At 38.5% G+C, this 15212-nt stretch overlaps 1 pseudogene; it reads right to left on the bottom strand.

Annotated features, from left to right (window-relative positions):
• Positions 1-14060: 14060 nt before the first annotated feature.
• The window catches only part of LOC138156050 (proteasome subunit beta type-2 pseudogene), a 28694-nt pseudogene continuing 27542 nt past the window's right edge, over positions 14061-15212 (bottom strand).

The raw sequence follows: 15212 nt of genomic DNA, 5'->3' as shown, positions 1-15212 counted from the left end.
GGAAGGAAGGAAGGAAGGAAGGAAGGAAGGAAGGAAGGAAATGTACAATGATCTTCTAAGAATTGAAAGCATGAAGTATGAAACAAAGAGACAGATGTCCATTTTCTTTCTTCTCACTCCCTTCTTAACTCTGTTCAGTCTGGCTTCCAGCCTCATCTTTCATCTTAAACTACTGTTCCCAAAATTACAAATTTTCTCTTAATCACTGAAACTAATGATCTTTTCTCAATCCGTATTCTTCTTGACCTCTCAAGAACCTTTGACAAACATCAAGTTCTACTTGATATTCTCTTCTTTCTAGATTTTCATGACACTACTCCCTTTAGATTCTCCTCTTAACTGTCTTGCCACTCCTCAGACTTCTTTACTGGATCTTAATCCAGAACATGTCCATTAACCATCGATGTCCGCAAGGCTCTTTCCTGTGCCCTTATCTCTTTTCTCTTTATACTATTTCACTTGGTGATCTCTTGAGTTTCCATGAAATTATATATGACCTCCAGGGAAATGATTCTAAGATTATTTGTCCAGTCAGTCCTAACCTCTCTGACCTCCAGTTTCTTGTCTCCAATTGACTATTTGATATCTCAAGCTGGATATCTCAGACATCAAGCTCTACAAATCCAAAACTAAACTTATTATCTCACTCTACACACAAATACCATCCCTCTTTTACTTTGTTCTTTTTTTTCCTTCCCCCCAAATCCACCCAGAAGACCACAATAAAGTTTAGATATGTTTCTCTATAAGGATAGATATACAAATATACATACATACATAGACATATGCTTTCCCAAACCTGTTCTACTACTGATCCTTGTTTCTATGTATGTGCGTGTCTCTCGTTCCCCATCCCTCCTGCCGCCTCTACTTCTACCCACTACCTTGCCCTCCTATGACTTGCCTACACTTCTCAAGGATCCCTCCCCTATCCTCCCATTCCCATGAATCTAAACATCCTTCTATATCCCTATTTACCTATTCTGTCACCCTCCCCTCTAAAGAGCCTTCCCTTGTTCTCTCCCCACTCCCTAGGCCCCTACCATTTTATCTCTTATGAGTTTAGAAGACTTTTATACTCTTTAAATATATATTTATTATCCCTTCTTAAACCCATTCCCAATGAAAGTAGGTTACTAGAACTACCAATCCTCTTCCCCCATCTATTTCCTCTATTTCAATTCTTCCTCTTGCACCTCCTTTGCATAAAATAATTACTCTTTTAAGCTCTTCCTAAATGGTTTTACTTTTTATATTCATATCATACTCAAGTTTACCCCAATCTTTCTTATGAACTACCCAATTATTAATAAGAATCTTAGACATGCAGTTTTCATATATAAAAAGTAAACAATCTGTCTTTGTGGATCCTTTATAATCAATCTTTGTTATATACCTTATATTGGTTCTTGTATGTCAAATCATCTATTAAGTTTAGGATTTTAACAAAGTCTTGAAAGTCTGAGAGTTTATCAAATGTCCATTTTTTTCATGCAAGATAACATTTTACTTTGCAGGGTATGATATTTTTTACCAGAGCTCCAATTCTTTTGCTCTTTGATATGTTGTGTTCCAAGACCTGTGGTTCTTTAATTTCTCTGCTGTTAGGTCTTGTATGATTCTAATTGTGGAACCATCATATTTATTGGTTTAATCCTGATCTTTTAATATTTTTTCTTGAGTTGGGGGTTTCAGAATTTGTCTATGATATTCCTATGAGTTTTCCTCATAGGATCTCTTTTAAGTGGTGATTGATGGATTTTTTTCTATTTCCACTTTCCCCCCTTGTTCTAATACTTCAGGACAATTTTCTTTAATTATTTCTTGTATTATTGTATCAAGATTCTTTTTCTGATCACAACTTTCAGTGAGTCAAATTATTTTTAATTTTCTTTATTAATCTATTCTCCAAATCTGTTGTGCTTCTTATAAAATGTTTCACTTTCTCTTCTATTTTTATTATTCATATTTTGTTTAATCATTTGTTGATCTCTTATAATTTCACTAACTCCATTTTGTTCAATTCCAGTTTTCAAGGTGTCATTTTATTCCTTAAGATTCTGGATCTCCTTTCCTAGTTGGTTGACTTTCCTTTCATATCCTTCTTGTTTTTCTTGCATTATTTTTATTTTCTTTCTTTAGTTTTTCCTTCATCTCTGTCATTTGATTTTTAAAGTCTTTTATCAAATCTTCTATGAATTCTTTTTGGGTAGGTGTGTATTTGACATTACTCTTTGGGGATTTCTATACTTTAATATCCTCCTATGAAGATGAATCCAGGTCACCCCTATTCCCATAATGGGTTTCCTTAGCTGAATTCTTCTCCACTGCCTGTGTATTTTTTGCTTAATTATATGTAATCACCTCTAGCCATGGGGTATGGGGAATGGTACCTCTTGCCCCTGATCTTCAGTTCTTTACTCAAGCCTGAAGCCAAACCTCCAGCCTCCTGTAAGTGCCCACAGCCAGGAGCTTTCTCCCTCACTGCTTCTGCACTCACCAGCCTGTGCCGGTTCCTTCTCACCCCTGCTGCTCTTCATAGTATAGCTGGATCTGGTGTTCCTGGTTAGAAGAGGTTCCCTGGATCTTCCAGGGCCCAGATGCCCAACTCCTCTCACTATCCCAGGAGTAAAAGTTCCTGTAGCTGGGGCCAGGGCAGCCTCTCAAACCACCTAACCCCAGGGCTTGTCTCTTGTTGTTTAAGAGGCCTATGGCTTACTGTTAGAAGGGAACCTAGCCTGGAAATGTTTACTCTTCACGGGGACCAGACATCATCCTAGGATTTTTCTCCCTATCTTTCAAATTGTCCCAGGAGGACCCTGGCTGTGCCCCTGTTCTCGTTTATCTCTACCCACACTTTATTCACCCTATGGTATTATTTTAACTCTTTTGTGGGGGAAAATCTTGAGAGCTTTGAATTTTCTGACCTGCTCCACCATCTCCCCACAATCCTCTCTCCCATCCTTCTTTCTAACTTCTCTTATACTGTTGAGGTTGCCATCATCCTCCCAATTAGCCTCCCTCACAACCTAGTCATCATCCTCAATTCTTCATTCTCTACACTCTATTATACCCAGATAGTTGTTAGTTCCTATTGTTTCTACCTTCATTACATCTCACATAGGCTCCCTTCTTTCCACCGACATTGCCACTTCCCTGGTGAAGGCCTTCATTACCATACACCTGGATTATTTAAATAGTTTCCTCAGTGAACTCCTTGTCTCAAGTCCTTCCACTCCCATCAGTTCTCCACTCAGCTGTCAAGTTAAACAATATGACTACATTACTCTCCCTCCCCAATTCAATCATTTCAAGTGACTTCAAGTGAGTTTCCTCAAAGATTAAATATAAAATCCTCTATTTCACTTTAAAAACTCTTAATAAACTGTCATCCCCTTTTTTCCAGTTTTCTTACACCTTACCTCCTCCCCCCAGATACTTTAAGATCCAATGATGCTGTTCTATTTACTGTTCTTTTCACTAGACACTTTATCTCCCAACTCTGGGCTTTTTTACTGGCTGGCCCCTCTCTCTCCTCACCCCACCTCTTAGCTGTCCTAGCTTCCTTCAAGTCTCAACTAAAATCTTGCCCTTTGCAAGAAGTCTTTCCTGCTCACCCATAATGCTATTGCCTTCCCTCTGTTTATTATCTCCAATTTATCCTGTATGACAGTTTGTATATCATTGTTTGTATGTTTTCTCCCTCACTGGACTTTGAGCTTTTCAAGATAAGGGATCATCTTTTACCTTTCTCTGTATCCCCAGAACTTAGCCTAGAAGTGCCTAGAAGACAGTAGGTGCAAAACATGTGCTATTTAGCTGACTGACTAAATAAAGCATTTACCAGTGTTGGAGATTGCTGTCCCGAATCCAAATGGGATTCCTTGTTGTTAATGAGATTCTACAAATGTTCTTTTCTGTGGTTAACATTGTGCTGACTATATCAAATCCCAAAGTCCTACAAAGTCTCCGCAGAGAAATTAATAATTAATGGATCCAAAAAGACCTATGGCACACACAGATAGGCAGCTGGATACATGTAGCCCATTTAAGACAGCCAATGGAATTTTTATATCTATAAAGTATTTAGGACTATCAGAAGTGCTGTAGAATTTCTCAAGGTGAATCAACTCATTCTTCCTTAACCTACCCATTTCTAGACTTGGTTCATTATTCATCTTTTACAGAATAAATATGTCCAGGACAAACATAGCATGTTCCAAAAGCCTTAGTGCAGTTTAAAGCCATTAAGACATGTGTATAAACATGTATGTATATACAGAAAAAAATTATACACAGATATATCTATGCAGATAGATATAGCTATAAATATAGAGAGATGATATGTGTACAAATAGACATATATAGTTTATGTATTATGATATTGTAGAGATAGACATAAATATACATAGAGGGTTTATGTATGTATGCATGTGTATATACATACACATGTGTATATACATCAACAGGAAAATTGTACTTGTGGACCTGGAACTCACATGTAATAGTTCATGTACATATGTCTAATTTTTTTGCACAGGTGATAATGATGGAAAAAAATAACTTGGATCCCAAATTGAAAAGGAGAAAAAGCTTGAATTTAACCCCCAATATGACTGTCATCTGCTCAATAAATAGTAGTACTGTATAATAGGACACTTTTAGGTTTCTGAATTGCTTCTTCACAACTTGTCTGTGATTTAAGTTGTACAAATATGAATATTTTATAGACGAGAAAAATGAGGCTTTGAGAGACTATGACATGTCTATGATCACACAGATAAGTGTGTGAGATGAGTTTCAAACTAAGCCCTCTTGACTCCAATGGAGCCACCTGTGCATTCTATTACTTTGCTTCTTCCATCACTTTACTGACAATATTCTACCAATGATGCAATGTTACCACACATCTTGGAATATCATTATAAGTAATAGACAGTAACTGAAAAGAATATGATGGATATAAGCAGATTATAGTATGTTGATAGTCATGATTTGTGTTCAAAAATGTTGCAAAAGACAATCAAAAGTATATGTTACTACAAGTAGGTGGGATAGACATGTAGCAAGAATTGGAGATGAGGTTAACTGAACCTAGTATTCTATTTGTACTCTTGAGATGCCAAAAGAAGCAGAGTATAATATGGCTATGACCGGCATAATGTATCTATATCCAGCCTCTAACACCTCTTATCTTGGGGGTGTGGACACCTCCTCATTTTCTGGGCTGGCTCACTCACTCCAACCTACCCTCACACTGGCAAGTATTCCTAGAGAAGAAAGAGTAAAACAAACAGTTAGAGTTGACTGTCTGGATGAGGCATTATAGTCTGTCTAGCCCTCTATTTACCAGTATTGTCCATTACTCAATTCAATCTCAGCATTTCTTCCTTTATAACAAAGCAGCTGCAAACCTATCTTTCCTCTTCTCCTTTCACTTTAAATCCAGAGAATGCACAAAGGGCCATCAAGTACTTTAAGAGGTTTCATTTCTCTTAAACTCTAAGGGGAAACTGAAGAAAAATATCTGGTACATAGGCTCTTTTCAATTTGATCGTCCCCCCAAACAATAAGGAATATCTTAAATGATACCTTTTGTCAGGTGACTGCTTTAGCTGCCATATATTCACCAAAAATTGTGACAGAGCTTCTTTTCAACCCCCAGCTACGTCTTCAGTCTTCATTTGCTCCACTTTTAACTCACAGCCTCAATCTCAGCCTTCTATCCTTTACAATGGCTTAAATCAGAATCCCCAACACAGTGACTTTCTTTTCCCTCTTGAGGTGACAGATCACCAAATGCTCCCCAATATGAAATCAACATAACTTATTAGGTCATCTTTCAGCTTCCAATCAATTAAATATACATATATGTAAGTTTTGTTTTTATTCTTGGATCTTAAAACAGTTATATGCAAATGAGAAATGAGATGAGAAAACATAATGCCTTAAATCTCCGAGTTCTAGAAACGGTCCATCATTTCATTCTCTGTCCTAGAAACAGAATGTTTCTATGTTTCTTTGCACTTACATTTTTCTGGTTTTAAATAAATGAAATGTTCTTTTTTCAACTCCCTAAACACCAAATTCATGTAACAACAAGACATCACCCTACATAATTTACAAATTGATTTTCTTTTTGACTTGGGGTTCTTTTTTTTGGGGGGGGAGGTTTTGCTGAGGCAATTGGAGATAAGTTATTTGTCCAGGTTCACACAGCTAGAAAGTGTCAAGCATCTGAAGTCACATTTGAACTTAAGTCCTCCAGATTCGAGGACTGGCTCTCTCTCCACTGTTCTTCTTAGCTACCCCTACAAGTTAATTTAAGGCTTTATGTCTATATCCCAGTTGATTTTCTGTCCCAACTTTTCAAATACCATCTGAAAACTATTTTTCATATACATACATATTTTAGCAGTTTTATTAAACTAAAGTTATTTTTCCACCCTTTTAGACATCAAAATGCTCAGAAATGTGGAAGAAATATTTTATGTCTTTTACCAGTTGAAATAAATCTTTTATTTATTTTGAAGTATTTTTTCTGCTCCTTTCTATACTAAACTATTGTATCTCAAAAGAACTTGGAAAAGATACTTTGTAGGAGGAAGACATTCCAGAAAGTTGGGGTAATCTGTGTAGGATTTATGGGAGGACATGAAGAAGAATCACACAAAATAAGAAGCTATAGAGGCTTTATGATCTGGACACATGGAGGAGCAACCTCACTATGAACTCACAGACCCATCTACAAATCAAAGTATATCCAAATATAATATTACAAAGTATTCAATTTAATTATTTTGTCCTCACAGCAACTCTCTGAAAGTAGTAAAAAAAAAGTGATTGTACCCATTTTCCAGATGAGGAAACTGAAGATAAAAAAAATGGTTAAGTGATTCACAAAAGCCCCATGGCTATAGAATGAAGATCAGTAATATTAGCCCAATTTCCAGGCCTAGCACTTTTAAGAGGAGATAATTGAACTTTGTAAGGATAGTGCCTTCTACCTAGACCAAATAAAATGATGGTAAATGTAATTATTATAAATGATTCTTTAAAATCCTCACCAAAAAAAGGATCTTTAATTCTCTTGTAGCTAAACACCTTAGGAAAGCACCACATACAAGAAATGTCATTAAGACAGATACCATGTCCAGAACAAGGAAGATGAAAATCCCACTGTACTCTTACCTTATAAGGTTATGTTTGAAACATTTTGTTCAGTTTTGAAACATTTTGTTCAGTTCTGGGTCTCACATTTTAGGAAGAAAAATCACAAGCAAGATTGTGTACAAGAAAAGGGTGACCAGGATGGTGAAAGACTTGGGGCATGTCATATAAGAATCAATTGATGGACCTGAGTATATTTAGTCCAGAAAATAGAAAACACAGGAGAAATAGGATGACAGCCTTTATTTTTATTTTTCCAATCATGTAAAACATTTCCATATTAGTCGTTATGTACAAGACTGAAATAAAGAAAAAGAGTGAAAGAAAATGAAAATACCATGCTTCAGTATGCATTCAAACAATATTAGTTCTTTCCCTGGAGGCAGGGAGTATGCTTCCTTTAGGATTGTCTGGGATCATTGTATGCTGGGAATAGCTAAGTCATTTGTGGTTCTTCATCATATAATATTGCTATTTCCATGTATAACATTCTCCTGGTTCTATTCACTTCACTTTGCATCAGTTCATGTAAGTCTTTTTAGGTTTTTCTGGAATCATCCTGTTTCTCATTTCTTATAGCATAATAATTTTCCATCACAATCATATACCATAGCTTGTTTAGCCATTCCCTAATTGACAGGCATTCTTTCAATTTCCAATTCTTTGCCACCACAAAAAGAGCTGCTATAAATATTTTCGTAAAAATATGTCTATTTCCTTTTTTTATATATCTTTTGGATATGGACCTAGCAGTGGTATTGCTGGATAAAAGAGTAAGAGCAGTTTTATAACCCTCTGGGTATAATACCAAATTGGGATAGCTATGTTTAAATAACTGAAGGGCTGTCATATGAACAAGGGATTAAAACTGTTCTTTTGTTCTCAGACATCAGAGTGTGATAGTAATGGAATATAAAGTTCCCCCTGTATTGGCTTGGTTTTCAAATTGATTGTGTTAAAACCCAGAGCTTGTTAATCCCACCTGTGGGACGGACTTGTTGATGTGAAAAGAAAGTCCTGAACTGGGAGGAGCTGGTGACGTAGATTTGGAGAGACACAAGAAAGAGGCAGAGGAACTTTTTGGAAGCAGCACCCATGTGGAGGCGGAGAGAGACAGAAAGAATTGCTGGGAGCCACTTTGAATTGCCCTGGACTTTTGAGACCTGCCCCCTGAGCTGCCAAGGACTGAGGAGACATGGCTGTTTTGCTGGTACTTTGTCTGTCTGTTTTGATGTTCTTTTGCCAGATTTGTCCACTGGTGAAAGACAGTCCTTTTGTTGAAGAAGTCCTGGAACCTCGCTTTTGGTTAAGAAGCCCTGAGACTGTCCTGCAGACAGAGAGTGAATACTGTCCACTGGTGAAGGACAGTGCTGTTGTTGCAGGGGTCTGGAGACTGTCCTGCAGACAGATTGAATACTGTTCACTGGCGAAGGACAGTGCTGTTGTTGCAGGGGTCTGGGAGCCTTTCTGTTGGTTCAGAAGCCCTGAAGAAGGATTTTCTTGTTGTATGTTTACAGAAATCCTGAGAGAGGGTTTTGCTAATGTTTTCAGGGGTTCTAGGACTGTTCTACAGACAGAGGATGAATTAATGAAGGGACTGGCAATGTATCTTGTGACCTTGCTAAGCCTTGTCTCCCCAGGAACTAAGATTGCTGAGAACTTGCCTCATGTCAAGATGAAGAAAAGACCTCCATTTGGGTATTCAGTGCTGTGCTTAAACTTGATGTAACTCTGGGGTAGATTCAATTGTGATCCAGGGGTGGGGAACTTTTGACCTTTTTGTGTTCTATGGTTGAGCAAATGAATGTATTTTACTTATGTTTGGAAACTAATCTCCATTTGAGAAGAGGGGCTTTGTGGTGGACTAAATGAAGGTATAGCCTAGGGGTGGAGAAGTATTTAGAACAGGGACTTTGTAATTGATTGAATGATTGGAAGGTCCTGGGGTGGGGTAGTACTTGGAGATTATTTAATCACACTTAGTAAATGCTGTATTTGGAATGATGTCATGTTTTGACCTTCTCTGTTCTTGGTTTGTCACTGAATAAAATGGAGAGCACCTATGCTGGTATTCTGAACCTTGGGAAGTTGCCTTTCCTTGGCATTACAGTACACAGAGCCAAAGGTAATAGGTGGAAGTTGTACAAAAGGAAATGTAGGCCTAATTTAAGGGGACAACAATCCAAAAAAAGAAGTTTCTACCAAAAGAAGCTGCCCAAAGTGGAATGGGTTACCTTTTTGTAAGGTGGTGAGTTCCCCATCACTAGAAAATATTAAAGTGATGACTTGCTGTGGATTTTTAAAGGAATTCCTCTATAGCCTGATGACCCTCTGAAGCCCTTTAAATTCCAGGATTCTATGACAGTTGAATTTTGCCAGTATCATTACCCAGATATCAGCAGATTGCCCCACTCATCCAGAGCATCTCCTGCCAGGGGACCCACATGATCTTTTGTACAGGCTGTAAGAAAAGAGGCTTTGTTTTCCTCAGCACTGCTTTCATTGCTCTGATTCCACCTAAAAATGTCATGACTTCAACTTTCCTCTGTAGAACCAGCTTCTCATCATTTTCCCCCATTAACTTCCAGATAAATGTCTTGAGACAAAAACATTTTCCAAGTTCAGTCAATGGCAAAATCATTAAATGCTTGGCATGAGGGACCTGTTGCCAATAGGAGTCATCTAAGATATCTGTTACCAATGCTGAAGTCCATATGGACAGGGACCAGATTTCAGCAAAGGATGTTCCAATCTTGCCTTGGAGTTGGACAAGTGTATACTGCTTACTGAGGGAGACTTAAGGCTGCCCTTAATTATTCACACAAAAGGAGAGAAGAACCATGGATAATATCTTTAAAACCTTGGATGATTTCTAAACAGTTCCTAGTCAGGCCTGGAAAATGCTCAGCCCTTAATACCTTCCCAGTCCAGTCATGGTATCAGGCATTAGGAGTACTATTAGGTCATGCATTTGTGTGAAGAGAAAGGTTGTTAGAAAGCAAGTATGCTTCGATCTATAATATGTCAAGGCAACATCTCTGACAACACTATGTTAATAAGCAATCAATTAGTAAGCCTTTTTTAAGCACCTATGAAATGTAAGTCTTTCCCTGAAAGAGCTTATATCCTATAAGTACAGATAAAATGTATGGTATCCATGCATATAAGTATACACCAAAAACAGTAATTTATGGAAAGGCAATATATAGGCTGTGGGGATCAATAATAATCTATTGGGGCGGCCAGGTAGCACAGTGAGTAAGAGCACCGGCTCCAGTGTTGAGAAGACCTGGAGATCGAATCCCGGGCTCAGACACTTAGCACCCACCCAGAAACACCTGGCCGTGTAACCTTGAGCAAGTTACTTAACCCCAATTGCTTAGGGGTGGCCAGGTGGCTCAGCAAGTAAGAGCACCAGCTCCAGTGTCGGGATGACCTGGATCAAATCCCGGCCCCGGTCATCGGATACTCAGCACCACACCCAGAAATAACTGGCCGTGTAAACTTGAGCAAGTTACTTAACCCCGATTGCTTTAAAAAAATAATAATAATAATCTATTGCTTTGAATTGAAATTTAAAGGAAAGTTGGGATTCTAAGGGGAAGAGACAAAAAAGGAGCTCATTCCAAATATGGGGGAGCCTGGGCAAAGGCACATAAACGTAGCATGGAGGGTTATGTGTGAGTGGTGACAGAGGAGTAGAGACTGGACCTGGGATTTCTTTATTCTAGGGAACTCTCAGATGAATAAACTCTCTCTACCAATTCATGTCAACATGTGTTCTGCACCTTGTAGTCTTAGGGAATTGGCTAGGGTACTGAGAAATTAAGAGAAGTTCTAACCTCTTGATTTTATTCATTTACTTCTTCTGTCAACCCTTTTAAATGGGTAGGAAGATATTATAAGGAAACACAGTGCCGTGGAAAGAGGAGACTGAACAAGGATTTGGAGAACTGAGTTCATATGCTCTTAGCACTAGGCCCAGGAAGGACTTAAGAGGCTGTCTAGTTCAATTTTTCTCATTTTGCATGTTAGGAAGCTGAGACCTAAAGAGATTTTGTGACTTCCAGTAAGATAGTAAGGTAAGACAGACTATAAATGCAAGTTTTCTGAATCCAATACGGACTCTCCCCAAAATTAACTGTTACTCTGGGCAAACTGACTCTTACTGATTTCAATTTCCTCAACTATGAAATGAGAAGGTTGTGATAATTTCCTACAAAGTTGGTCTAAAATTTTATAATTCTACTGCAGTCAGATGAATGGGAAAACTGAAGACCAGGGTGTTTAAGTGATTTGCAGAAAGTTACATGACTGGTTTTGTTCTGTTCTGTTGTTTGTCCTTCATTTTCAGATGGGCCAATAGCATCACAGGGTGGTGTCTTGACTTTCATGTGAGTTGGATTTAAATGAGGCAGAGTTCCACAAAGTCATCAGTCTCGGATGACTCTCTTCCAGAGTCATTAAAATCCAGTGGTAGAACAAAAGTCAGGCTAAGATGTAGTGGATGGCCTTGGTATCTTTGATCTCTCTCTTTTTTTTAATTTACTTTGAATTTACAACATTCAGTTCCACAATCCCTTAAGTTTCAAATTTTCTCCTCCTCCTTCTCCTCCCATGTTGGCATGCGATCAAATATAGGTTCTACAAATACCTTCAAATTAAATATTAGTCAGGTTGTAAAGAAGGATTATAACCAATGGAGTGCATAATGAAAAGAAGAAACAAAACAAAAAAAGATAGAAAGCAAGTCACTTACTTCAATCTGTATTTAGACTCTAGTTCTTTCTCTGGATGTGGATATTCCTTTCCATCAACTTTGTATACTACTACAGACACATGGTATGTTTGTATACTTTGTATACTACTACAGATACATCTATCTTTGATAGACTGGGCTACTCTCAGCATCTTCCATTTCTGACCTAGCTCCAAGCCTTCCACAACACCTGCTTCAGTTGTCTTCACGGCCATTAAAACAAATTGCTCTTCTCTACACATTCTGCCAGTGAAAGTCTTCACATGCTTGGAGTAGACATCCCCCTAACTCATTGTAGCACCAATGCAATATTCACAGCACCAATGGTCACTATAAATATGCCTGCATAGTGCTAACTCACAAAATACAACAGATTTTTCATATAGAATACAGAAGCAAAACATTTATTCAGACACCAGAAAACCAAATCCCAAAACTTTTAAGTCACTTTCATCATAGTAGCAAAAAACTTAATAAGCCATAATAGCACAGAGAGCCACAGGAATGGCTTCCCACAAACCAGCATTTACTCACAAGTCTAACTGTCTCCCTCAGATGCATCCTCTCCCCCCTCCAGTCTAGCTGCTCTCTGACTCCCAGCTTCCTGTGGACTCTGCTCCACCCTTCAGGAAATTCCTCCCAACACAGGCTCCATGTGATTACATTCAGCCTATCTATTAGAGGTCAGGGTATATCTTCAAAGCAGGGAAGGTTTTCAAATCCCCTTAGGCTTATTAAGGGGCAGGAAAGATCTTCACATTCCCATTATCATTACACTTATTAAAGGCTTGAAGACCTGTCAATTAATATAACTGCTTAGTTGTAGAGCTGTATGAAAACCCAGGCCTTATCTACTAACCCACACTAATTCTTATCTTGCAGTGAATTTACTGTGGTCAAGAAAATGGGTGGTAACATGAGTGCTGAACTTGGAGTCAGAGCACTTGAGTTTGAATCCTGACTCTGTCATTTCCTACATGTGTTATCCTAGGCAAGTCACTTCAGCCCTTTGAGCCTCAGTTTCCCCATCTGTAAAGTGGAATTGAGCTGGTGAACCATAAGATTCCTTCCAGTCTATGATCCTAGGAAGCTAGATGGAACAGTGACAAGAGTACTAGACCTAGAGTCAGGAAGGCCTGAGTTCAAACTATGCCTCAGACATTTACTAGCTGTGAGATCCTGGGCAAGTCATTTAACTTCTGTTTGCTTCAATTTTCTCATCTATAAAATGGAGAAAATAATAGCACCTACCTCCCAGGGTTGTTGTAAGGACCAAATGAGATAATAATTGGTTACTTAGCACAATGTGGGAAACATAATAAGCACTATTTAAATTTAGCTATCATTATTAGTATCATTGAACTCATAAATTTGCCTAGTGTAATATAATAAGGATAGGTTTGTAAGGCTAAAATGCATGTTGCAAATGCTAATAAAGATAGCTGTGTAGGACTTTTTAAGTGCTAAGTTCATCCTCATTTATTAATTCAACAAATATAGTGCCTACCATATGCTATATATTAGGGAAAATACAAAAATAAAAGATATCAGGGCAGCTAAGTGGCACAGTGAATAGAGCACCTACCCTGAAGTCAGGAGGACCTGAGTTCAAATCCAGCCTCAGATACTTGACACTTAAATAGCTGTGTGACCTTGGGTAAGTCACTTAACCCCAACTATTTTGTCTTCCCCCCTCAAAAAATAAAATAAAATAAAAGGCAACTACATAGAAAGCAAAAGGAGGCCACAAAGAAACCAATCAGGATTTCAAAGTTCTAAGTAGGGGTGGAGCAGCAACAAGGAATCTGAAATATAATTTATTTTTGACCCAGGGGTCCTTGGTCAACAGATTATAAATAGATGCACTTAATAGTATATTTATAATATGCTATAATTATATGTAATAGTATAACTTAATAATAGATGCATCTGTATGAAGGTGTCTGTGATATGCCTTTAATTCTAGGGAATGACAAAGAATCAAGTTTGGTTTTGTTTTTGTTTTTTTGTCAATATCTATCTTTATTGGTATCTAGTTCTCTGTGAATTTCAGAAGGGTAGAAAAAAATAGTAAAGGAGTCAGTCACAAAAAGTTAGCTGGCTGGTGGGACCAGTTTGGAGGTCTGTGGTGGGTTAGGAGCTTCTCTTGGAAGGGAGGATGATGTCCACCTCATGGTTACCATCTTTGTCAATGATCAGAATGCTAAAGGATGGTAGGTTCAGGATAAAGCACTTCTGCAGCTCTTTCAGACATTTCTTCGGGAACTCTCCTGACTCCTCATGCCTGATAGGATGCTAGGGGTCAAGAAGGCATCATAACCTTGGGCTGCAAATGGCGCTTTGGCCAGGGCTGCCTGGTAGTCCATATAGTACAGTGTGGGTCTTTCATGTTCTTTATAGCCAGCCAAAAGGAGGTTGATATGATATGGGGTCTGACTCCAAAGACAGTCGGCCAGATTTCAGCGTTTGAAGTTAGCTGCTGCTGTGGGAGACAATTCATATCCATTGCACGTCTTATAAAGCTGTACTTTTTTCCTGAATGTATTCAACAAACTGCAGTGTCTCCAGCTTCTCCAACACAGAGAAGTAAGATCTTCTCACTCATCTTGAATAGATATTGTCATGATAGTCCTTCATCTGGATGATGTTGCTGGTCACCACACAGCAGAGGCCACCGAGATGTGGTCAGGCCCCTGGATGCCTATGAGGTAGCAGATAAGGCAGGACAGCACCTGATGCAGCTTGGTCCGGCTCACTAGTGAGATAACCAGAACCAAGTTTTACAATGGAAGTTCAGGCCTCATATATTTCAACCCTGTTATTTCTGAAGGCTCTGGGATCCAACTTCACAGCTAGGCATTGCAGAATGAACATTAGGCTTCAATTCAGGAGCTTTGTGTTCTAATTCAAATTCTAACTATGTGACCTTGGATAAATCACCTTCTGTCCCTGAGCCTCAATTTTATCATGACTAAATGTAGGGTTTGAAATGGATGATTTTTACCATCCCTTCCAAACTCTCCATCCTATAACTAAGACTGACAAGAAGTTTTATGTCTTTCATCTAAGTATTTAGAAATTTACACTATGGGGCAGCCAGGTGGCTCAGCGAGTAAGAGCACCGGCTCCAGTGCCGGGATGACCTGGGGATCAAATCTGGGCTCCGATACTCAGCACCACACCCAGAAATAGCTGGTCGTGTAACCTTGAGCAAGTTACTCAACCCAGATTGCTGGAAGAAAGAAAGAAAGAAAGAAAGAAAGAAAGAAAGAAAGAAAGAAAG

Source organism: Petaurus breviceps, unplaced genomic scaffold (assembly GCF_028583685.1).
Source record: "Petaurus breviceps papuanus isolate PSGF00001 unplaced genomic scaffold, PetGlider_PUasm1.0 98, whole genome shotgun sequence".
NCBI classification, from domain to species: domain Eukaryota; kingdom Metazoa; phylum Chordata; class Mammalia; order Diprotodontia; family Petauridae; genus Petaurus; species Petaurus breviceps.
Note: the sequence above shows the minus strand (reverse complement) of the source record. Positions and strands in the feature narration are given on the sequence as shown.